This window comes from Engraulis encrasicolus, chromosome 9 (assembly GCF_034702125.1).
Source record: "Engraulis encrasicolus isolate BLACKSEA-1 chromosome 9, IST_EnEncr_1.0, whole genome shotgun sequence".
Classification (NCBI taxonomy): Eukaryota; Metazoa; Chordata; class Actinopteri; order Clupeiformes; family Engraulidae; genus Engraulis; species Engraulis encrasicolus.
Window position 1 is genome coordinate 46,232,333 of NC_085865.1, and position 11,129 is coordinate 46,243,461.

An 11,129-nucleotide genomic window follows, 5' to 3' on the forward strand; every position below is an offset into this window, starting at 1 on the left:
GCCAAGAAAGCTGTGACACATTAAGGAAAGCACCAAGGTGTTAATGCTGTGACTTTAAAACGCTGACACGCGTGTGCATCACATGCCAAAAGAAGACCTTGCACTTCCAAGGGTGAACGATCCTCAGTCTACATACTCACACATCCTTAATTACCTCCACCAAGGAGGTTATGTTTTCAGTCACGTTGGTTTGTCTGTCTGTCTGCATGATAACTCAAAAAGTCATGAACGGCTTTGGATGAAATTTTGTGGAGTTCTTGGAAATGGCAATGAGACGAGGGACAGAAACAATACATGTTATGTGCCCTTTAAACATTCAGAAAATTTAACAAGGTCCAAAAGATAGCCACAGCTGTCAACCTTTGTAGACCAAAGCAAGGTCAGAGTATGGGGCCCCTGATGTATTGTCACCCTGTTGTTCACATCTCCCTCGAGTCATGGCCCTTCACAGCATCTCAGTGGCACCACATTATTTCCTTGAGGACAAAGATAACCCTGTGAAATTCAGCTCAGGTTCCTTCATGAGCGACTGTACTCATATTGATGCACTTGACACGAGACCTTCACACCCCCCTGGGAGTCTGTACAGCAGCTGCCCTCTCATCACCACAACTGTTGCTTTAATATTCAAACATATGATTTGCCATTGTTACTAATTCATGAAAGCACAATTTCAAGAAATGTCACATTCAAGAAATTGCTCAAATGCTGTTAAGTCAAGTCCACATTAAGTCCACATCAAGTCCAAATATCGGCTTCATTAATTAAAAAAAATGTATACTGAAACATATTAAGTTGTAAGTTAAAACCTGCGTCATCCAGACATGAAGAACGCCTGTCATTCTAGTGAAAACATTAAGTTTACTCGAAATCCGCCGGCTGACCTGCCTAATCCTGTGAATCTAATGACACTTGTTAAGCTGTTTGCAGACAAGATGTTGAGAAGGTGTTGAGCCCAAAGACCTATAAGGTCTTGCACTCAGAAGTGACTTGCCTGGGGGGGTGGGGGGGGGGGGGGGGACACACTAAGGAAAGCACCAAGTCACTCACAAGGTGTTACTGCTGCGACTTTAAAACGCTCACACGTGTGTCTGTGCATCGCATGCCAAAAGATGACCTTACACTTTCAAGGTTGAGCGATCCTCAGGCTCCATACTCACACATCCTTAGTTACTCTCTGGGTGCATTTCTAGTTTTCTTTGAATTTGACATGGGGACTAAGAAAACCACCCATTTGCATGTTGAATCAGTTTAACGAATCACCAATAATGTGCATACATTTATATTCAGGCTCTCAATTATAAATAAGCAAACAACTACCATGTAACTACTGCAAGTCCATAATGATTTTCTGAATAAGCTGTCCTTGTTGTGAGGCTTCTTGGATATGTTTGAGGCTCAAATGGTCTTAGAGTTATTCATATAGCTCATCACATTGCTCCATTTTATCCTCTGCACATTGTCCTCAGTCAAACATATTTATTTATTGTGTAATGATGTGACCTCTGGTCAGGTTGTTTATGTTGCATTTGAATGTCTGGAAACGACACAATCTGAACGGCCTTTGAGTGTTTAATGACTGCATATTTCCTCTAACTATATTCTCTGATTGGATATCATGATAACAGTAAAAGAGATTTCAGATACTGCTCAAACGGTAACCTTAGAAGTGAACTTACATCTTGTCCTCAAGTGATAAGCTGCCTGCACTACACCTGATGCGTATCCTCAACACTGCGACAACAGATGTCTAGCAGATAGCCACTGACTGTTCTCAATCAAAGACAGGCACTCAGAATTGTCATACGAATGTCACAGGGCTATCTTTGTGCTTAAGAGAGAAGGCTAAGGAAACAGAGATGTGTCAGTGAGGCATAATCTGTCATCGGCTACCAGCCGCCTGACCTTGGCCTTGAAAGAAAGTAGCTGGTCTGTTTAGGCCCAAGGACAGACGACAGCACATGCGGTATTGACAGCATGCACCAGGGCCATTGTAAAACTGTAAACCTTCTTCCAAGGTTGCTGTCCCTCAAATTGCTAAGTGACGCACAACCTTCAGCACCGTCTTGTTGACCATACACTGTCGCCTCCTTCTATTTGTCCTTGAGTACAAAGATAAGCCTGTGAAATTCTTGCTGAATACCAGCTAGACACACATAGAACGTTTAAGTGTAAACTTGCAACAGATGGACTAGAATCACATGAGACACATCTCAGGATGAATACATTCTTATTCTGATTTCGGAGAAACAGAGTTGTCTGGGAACATTCCTTTTGTATCAGGTTGCCTTGTATGTATTGTGATTATTATTAATCCATCATGCTACACACATATTTCAATAAAATGTTCTTGATATGATTGCTAATGCCAGCCATAGTGCTTAGGAATATATTTTGTTTTGAGATGTTCACTATGGTCAGGACTACGGTTAAGAAATTAACAAAGACCACTTAATGTTCCACTCTATTATCTAATTGAGGAATACAGTGTCCTATTAGCATTCGTGTCCCACATTACTTAAATACATTCCCCCAAACTACTGCAACCCTGGCTGGCAGGTTGCATGTATGTGGAGTTGAGAGAAATGAGGAGGCGGGTGGGCAGTGTTGGGGTGTTGGGATTATGATTCCATGGCCCCTGGGCCAGACGACAAGAAAGGCCCCACTCAATGAGTGCCGTTAGTTTACAAAATAAAACAATTCACGGTTTTAGGCCAGATGTCATATGTGAGAGTCTATGTTATTGGGGGTATGGGGGGCAGTGTTCTGTGAACATTTTGAAAATATAGTTGTTAAAAGTGTGATTTCATCGCAATATGAGAATGGAAATATAGATGCTTGGGCTTCAGGGCTCCTTTGACTCTTGAGCCCCTGGGCCTAGACCCAGTAGGCCCATGCATTAATCTGTCCTTGGGTGGTGCATGTCATCTTGTCATCTCCTTAAGGGCCCCTGACCACTGCAGCTGTTCCAGGAAACAGGCTCCTCCCCTGGGTCCACTGACCAGCAGCCACCTTTGAGCTACTCTGAGGAGCCCGGCTGTTCCTTCCAGCAGATGGCCACTTCATTGAGAATATGCCCAAGGAAGCAAAAGGATGGCTCTGTGATTCTTAATCACTCCCCCCCCCAGTTATGTATGGATTTATTTCATCTTAAATGTAAGTAGCTTAATAAACCAAGACCAGTTATGTGATGTGGTGTTATGTAGGCTAAGCTATGGTGGATAATATAAAAGGATGCTCTAAAATTGTATTGAATTTAGGAATGTAGTGCAGAGTCCTTATAGGCTATTTCTCTCTTTTTTATTATACAGGAGAATTTTGTAGCTGAATAAAAGACCCTGGTGACACTCAATGGAAGATGTGCGTTACTTGTTTGAAGTGGACACTCAGACGTCATTACCTGGTTTCAGGTAAATAGCACTTTTTAAAACATGGACAGTGGCTATATTTTTGAAGGTAACATTTTCGAAAAACAACTTTTCCAATGCCCAAAAGTAATATTTTGAGAGAAAGAGAGAGAGAGATTTCCATTCATTTTCATTTAAATTGTGATTTTGTTCCATAGGTTGCATTACAAACATTCAGTCTGTTTAACTTTCATAATGTGAATGTGTAGGCCTAGATGTGTACACACAGGCTATATCTGTTTTATCATTTTTTATTGTAGGGTATTCATCTGGCAGACTTGGAAATAGACAAAGTCCACAGAGCATAGAGGCACTTTAAATTAGGAGGAATAGTCTTAGTAAGACATAGTGGAGAATGTATTTGACTTCTCAAATTACCCCAACCCATACCTGAGAATGGCATTACTGCCGCTGCCTTTGTTTTCCGTACCTACCTGTTAATCTTCCTCCCCATGCCCCCTCCAGGCCACAAGCTCAATGGCAGCATGCAAAGACTGGACAGAAAGAATAGAGTGGCAAAGTGCGAGCCACAATTGGCTCGAGCCAACCATAACTCAAAGATTGTAAGATTCTGTACCCTTTGCTCTAACTGGAAAGTTAGTAGAACTCAGGTCATTATGAAGTTTTAACCGCCATTCTTTTGCAGATAACTGTTTGTTTAAATATGTAGAAGATATGATATTATTGTGTATTAATTTAGCCAGGTATATTGTTTTTCTGTGGATGGTAAATAATAACACGCTGACCCAAAGATTACATCAGTGATGAAGGATTAACCTCAAGTGTCTGGAGCTAGGGTAAGATTGACAGATGTATTCCGAATTGAAACGTTTGAAAAGGATGAATGAAAGAACTCTGGCAAGCCCGCTTAATGAATGAATAACTGTTTAATGAAGACATCACTGCACACTTTACAAGGCACACTTTACTGATCTTTTTCCATTTGTCACCTTTGCTTTGTAGGTCTCTTGTATGATATGACAGGTGCAGATAAGGTTCTCTTTCAGTGGAATCGTTCGGAATCACTATGGGGTTTGCACTCTCTCTTTTCAATCACGCCGTTATAGGCCTTGAGCCAGAACCCAAAAATTGACCTCTCGCAATCGAACGGGTGGGCAAGTTCTAATCTGTTTTTTTGACTTCTTGGACATCTCAAGTTAACAGTTTGGCATGATAACCATTGCAAACAGGTAGCTTTTTGGTAGTTATCATGTGTTGAAATGGTGGACCAGTAAAATGGAAATGTGAAAATCGGTATTGTGGTTCTTTGCTATTATGTAGTTTGTTGAGCACACAGGGTGCTTGAATTACCTCAGGGATGCTTTCCCTTCTATTAAGACCCTACAGGGGTTGTTAGAGCACACTAATAGGCCTAATAGAATCACCTCAGCAATATGTGAATGACAAAATATGATAAAAAGGATAACATATGAAATCCGTTTTTTCCCTTCTTTTTTACTTTTTTTACTTTTCCCACAACAGCAAAACAACACCAAAAAACATAATGACCAAACACATACTAACATGTGATAACCATATACTGTACATTAATATGGCATGATAACCATTGCAAAGAGGTAGTTAGTGAAAGATCATGCGTTGAAATGGTGGACCAGTAAAACGGAAATGTGAAAACTGTATTGTTGTTCTTCGTTATTATGCAGTTTGTTGACCACACAGGGTGCTTACATTTCCTCAGGGATGCTTTCCCTTCAATCAAGACCCTAAAAAGGTTTTAGACCATACCGATAAACCTAATAGAATCACCTAAGCAATATGTGAATGACAAAATGTGATAAAAATGTGGGTTTTTTTAATGTATTAAACTTGTCCTGCAATAGCAAGAATAACATGAACAAATACACATTAACCATATTAGAATAAACTAAAGAGCATTATTTCAGTCCTTAAGATCTGACTCAGTCCAGTAAGCATCTGTAAATATGTCACCATGATTATCCTCTTCATGCTGAGATACGCATGTCTGAAGTTTTTAGAGGGTTGTGCATTTTGAGCTAATTCTCAGACATTGGCAATCTGGCCGTTTACATTGATGGCTGCACTTGCAAGACATCAGTTGTAGCACTGCCTCAGGGGCTGGAGGTTGCCGCATCCACTGTATAGTGAGCTGGTCATTTTCATAGTTGGCCCAGCCATGGTCAAGTGGGCTTGGGATTTGTGGATGCTGCTGAAGACTTGCTCTCAAGATGCCAGCCTGATAGTTGGCAAACACAGCATGCATGAGGATGCAGTCCTCACATGTTGAAAGTTGGCTTGATTCACACTCTCCATGCTAAGTGTAGAAAAGCTGATTGCGGGTTGTATTTATGTTCTACGTATTTGTCGATGCAATGTAGAGTTGGCACCTAAATGCTTCATGAATACATCCATGGACAGCTCCAAGTCCTGTCCCAGCGTATGAAAAACTGTTTGAAAGAGCTCTGATCTCATCGTGAGCTTTAAGGCTCTGAGCTTTCCACGGCCTGCACTGTCCTTTTGTGTTTTTATGATTAAGTTATTTTTTGTATTTACTTTACATTATTTTTCTATTGTAGCCCTAGCCTCTTCCCCCTTACATTAGAAAATTTGTATTTCATGTTAAGATATTCCCTATCACATAACCTGGTGGCTCGGTGGTACTCGCACTGGGTACAAAGTAGTTCAAGAAAACTGTCACTGTCACGTGGTGTACCCCGGCTGTCATGTGGTGCACCTCGGCCGGCTGGCTTTAAGGTCGTAACGCAGTCCCTCTGTTATAGCCTTATTGTCACCAAATAGTAATGGCCAAGTCTTAATCGGTTACCTAAGACTTCCTGCATTGTTAGCAATGTTGTTATAATGTAGTTGAGCGTTTTCAGCCAAGAGTGAATTGGCCTGTCGCTAGGCTCATTTGCAGTAGGAGGCTATCAGAGGTGGAAAGAATACTAAAAAATTTAATTGAGTAAAAATAGAAAAATACCATTACTTGGTTCAAATTCTACTCAAAGTAGAAGTAAAATTACCTCTTTAAAGATCTACTTGAGTAAAAGTAAAACAAAATACTTAAAAAAATGTAATTTGAGTACAAGTTAGTTACTTTCAGTTTGTCTTTCTATCGCTTTCCTTAAATAGCACCCTTCGTGACCTCTGTCTATCTCTACACATGTCATCTTCCAATAATCTGGCGATCGTGACAACAAAATTCTGTGTGCCCTGGTGTGGCAAAGTTGCAGGCCTAGGGTCAGTTCATTGATACAACAGCCCATTACTGTGAATTTAGGGGTCTGGATTTCATTGTGTGTGGGTCTGGGACCTTCAATTTCAAAGGCGGGGAAGCCTACCAAAGGAATAGTCTGGTAGATTTCATTTAATTCCCAGTTGTGAGATTAAATTCATCAATAAGTTTTGTTAATAAATAAGAAGTCTTGTATATCTTCTAATAAACAGTTTTCAGGCTGCGTTGCTACTCCCTCAGATCTAGTCCCTGATGTGTGCTTTACTATTCTCAGCCAGTTGCTTGCAACTCTATTGTACTGTCTATGGGCTGTCTGACTAATGCTATGGGGCCGGCGGGCCCTAGAGAGTCATCCAATAGATAAGTCCAAAATGGATAATTTATGCTAAATGGTAATTGAAATAAAGGGGGAAATCTGTCAGACATGAAGGTACATTGTGTGTTATTTAACACACAATTTCCCTTCATGTCTGACAGATTTCCCCCTTTATTTCAATTTTGCCTTCCTCAGTACTCAAGGTAGATGTAAGTAAAATACTTGGGCCAAATTGTAATTTGAGTAAAAATAAAATCACCCATTTTAATAACTAATTTGGAAATTACAAGTTACTCATCAAAATACTCAATTACAGTAATTTGAGCAAATGCAATTACTGGAGGTTAAAGAGCTTAAAGGGACAGTTTGGTCAATTTCAACATGCAGATGTATTGCTCACGCTATCCTTGACTTGCCAGTACCTGGTGATGCCACATTTTTCGGCTCAGCCCTTTCCGAGATATGAGCAATTCTAATGGGGGCAGCGTTTGTTTACATTTTTAAAAAATGAAATACAGGCCAACTCCAAATAGTTTCCCAAAAGGTACTGCTGTTTGCTAGTTGTCTGCTGATGTTTTATAACCTTTTGGATGTTTTTGGGAATAAATAAAAATGTTTTTTTGAAATGTAAACAAAGAGCTGCCCCCATTACAATGACCAGGATCTCGGAAACGGTTGAAGAAGAAGAAAAAAAAATCTCAGGCACTGACAAGTCCAGGGTAGTGTGAGCATTACAACTGCATGTTGAAATTGACCAAACTGTCCCTTTAAGTATGAGGTGCCCCCTTGTCAGTATATCAGGAATATACACATCACCACTAAAAGTGTATAGGCCTTTTCCTCACATGTGTTATGCTCAAGAATGCATGTACAAGAAAAGGTATTGTATAAACTTGAATTGATGTCTATCCCTGATATTGTCTAAAGGGTGCCTCATACTTAAGTAGGTACTACTTATTACTACTTAAGTGTTTTTGGGAAACTCAGCTGAAGACGATATTATAAGAGTTACCAGCCGGGACAGCCAGATGAAGGTAAATATTTGAGCAGAAGGAGACAAATGCAAGCAGAATCATAGAGTCAACTCCATCTATCAGGCACAGACACACAGCCACTGCCACACCAACACGCATGCACATTTTGTGTTTTCTCTGGGTTTCTGGTAATGTGTGGAATGATCAAAATTTGAGAATAGCATAACATATGAATCTAGAAACCACCACTTATTTTTACATAGTAAATGTACTTTGATTACCAGACACTGAAGCAGTAACTGTAAGGGAATGCAACTCTTCAATTATTTGATTGTTAATAATGTAATCGTGAAACATGTAATCTGTTATTCCCCGTTACTGGTCTGCTCTCTGGACTCTTCATACAGTATGTTGCTTGGAAGGTGGGGTGATCCCTCACCCCCACTACTTTCAGTTCAGAGCGGGTCAGTCTGTTGATTTGGGACTTTACGTTTACTGATCATCTACGGTAGAAGTTCTTGAGATCAAAAGTATGTGACAATTCCCCCTGATATAATATAGTTTATAATACAAGGGTGGGGAATCTAACTTGTGGCTCAAGGGCTGTTTACGGCCCCTGATGTAATTTTAATCTTATGCAGTTTCACATGGAATTTGACATGCTTTGTAAAGAACTCTCAGAAATTTAATTTGCAACACAATTAAGTTATGTTTTCAGGGGACCTAGTGGAGGTAGGGTCTGTTGTGAAGGTGCCCACCTTCAATATAGGCCTAAACAGCAGGGGGAAATCCTGATTTGTGTTCATAGTGCAGCCTTTTATAAAATTTGAAATGGCCCACGAATGAAAACGGCTCCCCACTCCTGCTCTAACCTAGCAAGGAAACAGGAAGTTCCACATGCCCCCGCCCCCACCTTGAGCACCTGCCCCCAAAAATGTCTGTGCATGCCACTGGATTGTATAGTGTAGTACACTCTCAACAACAGCATGGTACAAAAAGTGACTTTATCCTCTCCAAACACCCTTAGTCGGTGTAAAAAGTGTAGTCTCTGCTTCATCCAATAGGTCTTTGTCTACATATCAAATTCGAGTGTGTATGTAAATTAGTTCACATTTAAGTACATTACACTTTGTTTGGATAATGAAAGATAACTTTTAAGGACACTTGTAATACAAAACCCACCTGTATTGAAATGTACTGGGAAAATTGTGTGGTGAGGCATAGAAGTTTTATTTTTCCCCCCCAATCTACCAGTATTTTCACTCTTGAGAAATAAACCCTCATTTTTAAATGAAAGTCAGTGAAAATGGGGGCCTGAGCTAAATTAAGTGGGAAATATGTGTAACGTGTCCTTTGAACTATCTAAGAATTTTGTATAACAACTTTTCCTATAAATATATTTACCTCAGTCATTTTTATGCTCAATTTATCAAGATATTAGGAAATTAGCCTAGGCGTTTTTAGTGTAAAATGGTTCAAATAAGAAATGCATGATAAATATGATAAAGCTACTGTTCTGCAAAGGTTATCATACCAATTCATAAACTGGACATATGTAGCAATAATAAAATACCAACAAGACTTTGCCCACCCTTTCGATTGCGATCGGTGGTCTGGCTCATGCACTATTAGGCCAATGAGCTGACTAGCCAACGTGTCCGCTAACTGTGTTAGCTATCCCGTTACTAGCATCTGTCTAGCTCGGCTAACCGTACTGGTAGTACCCCACTAGCATTCAATAAAGATGGCTACTTCTTCATTTCAGAACCAGAGAGAACCCTCGTCTCTGCCCCTCTGGATGTGGATTCAACATCCCTGCCCGGGACCCCCACCCCGTCTACACCGTGTGTCTCGGATACTCGCCGCCGGTGAGTGCTATGACTGCTTGCAGCTGAACACTAGCACTCGTAAGCTGCATTTGTCATTCATAGACCACATGTTTAACTTACATGCTAAGAGCTGCTATGCTGAGATAGACTGGGCTACCCTTCTCAGGGGTATCCCCGGTATGCCCCGTTAAGGTCAGATTAGACTTCAGCAACTGCGAGCGTGAAAAGTCGCGTGGGAGTGGCCACGAACCAATTTTGTATTCATGCATCTGCGAGCTCTGCGAGGTCCGAGGTCTCGTTGCCAGCCACATTCGAAATTGCGCGATTAGGCTACTTTCACTACATTGTAAGCACTGCGGTCATTATTAAGCAATGTTGCTTTCTATCCCGGTTAGCTAGGTATTTTCACACAAATTGCAAAGGCAATGCAGTGGTATCATTATTTGACATACCCAGTCTGTTTTCACGAGCAGAAAATGCAGGCATGTAAAGACAGTTGATTCTGCCGATGTGTGTTTACATTCGGTGGAGGAACGGTAGTAAAACCGCAGGCATTGTGCCACGAGTGTTCAACTGATGCATTGTTTGTTACTTAGCTTAGCTTCGTGTATTTACACACATTTACACACAAGGCATTAATAAAGTTTTTAACAGAATACAGCTCTGCTCTCGCAAACTACTGGCATTGCGCTGCCACAAGAACAGAACAAGGAAGTAGCGAGACGACCAATCATAGTGCCTTTTTGTCTGCGTACTCCGCGTCCGTCCGACGGATAGTTAGAATTTTTTCGAGGCGCTAGACGACGGGCGCAGAGCCTCTGAGAGGGGGGCGTGGACTCGCATAGACAGAAAACGGACGGACGCAGATTCTATGCGAGCGAAGCATAAATCTAGCTTTATGGCCGGCAAGCCTAAAGACTCGCAGACAGGTGCTGAAGTGCCTGTGACTGCATCACAGGTCTCGAGCTCCAATCATGATGGCGACACTGAAGCAGACGACATGGGTCTCCCGCCTCGTGCACACTTATTACTGTAAACATGTCCAGGGATCTCACAAATGGCTGTTAAAAAAAGGTGGCATCGTCGAATTGGTTAACTGAGCTTAGTAGCATAAGTAATACATACATGTGCGAAGTTGGCACTCCATATGTTTAGTAAATATGAATGTAAATATGAATATGAATGTAAATATCTCCAAGATGGTTTGTGCACAAACACTCATTTTGCCTGCACAATCGGGCACACACTAAGCAAAAAAGATTCCAACCATTTTCGAGTCGTTTGAATGTTGAGGGGGTGCTGAGTGACCTACTTGAAAAAAATTAAAAGTTAAATAACATAAAAACGATTCGTGCACAATTGTAAATTTTGCCTGCACAAACTTGCACA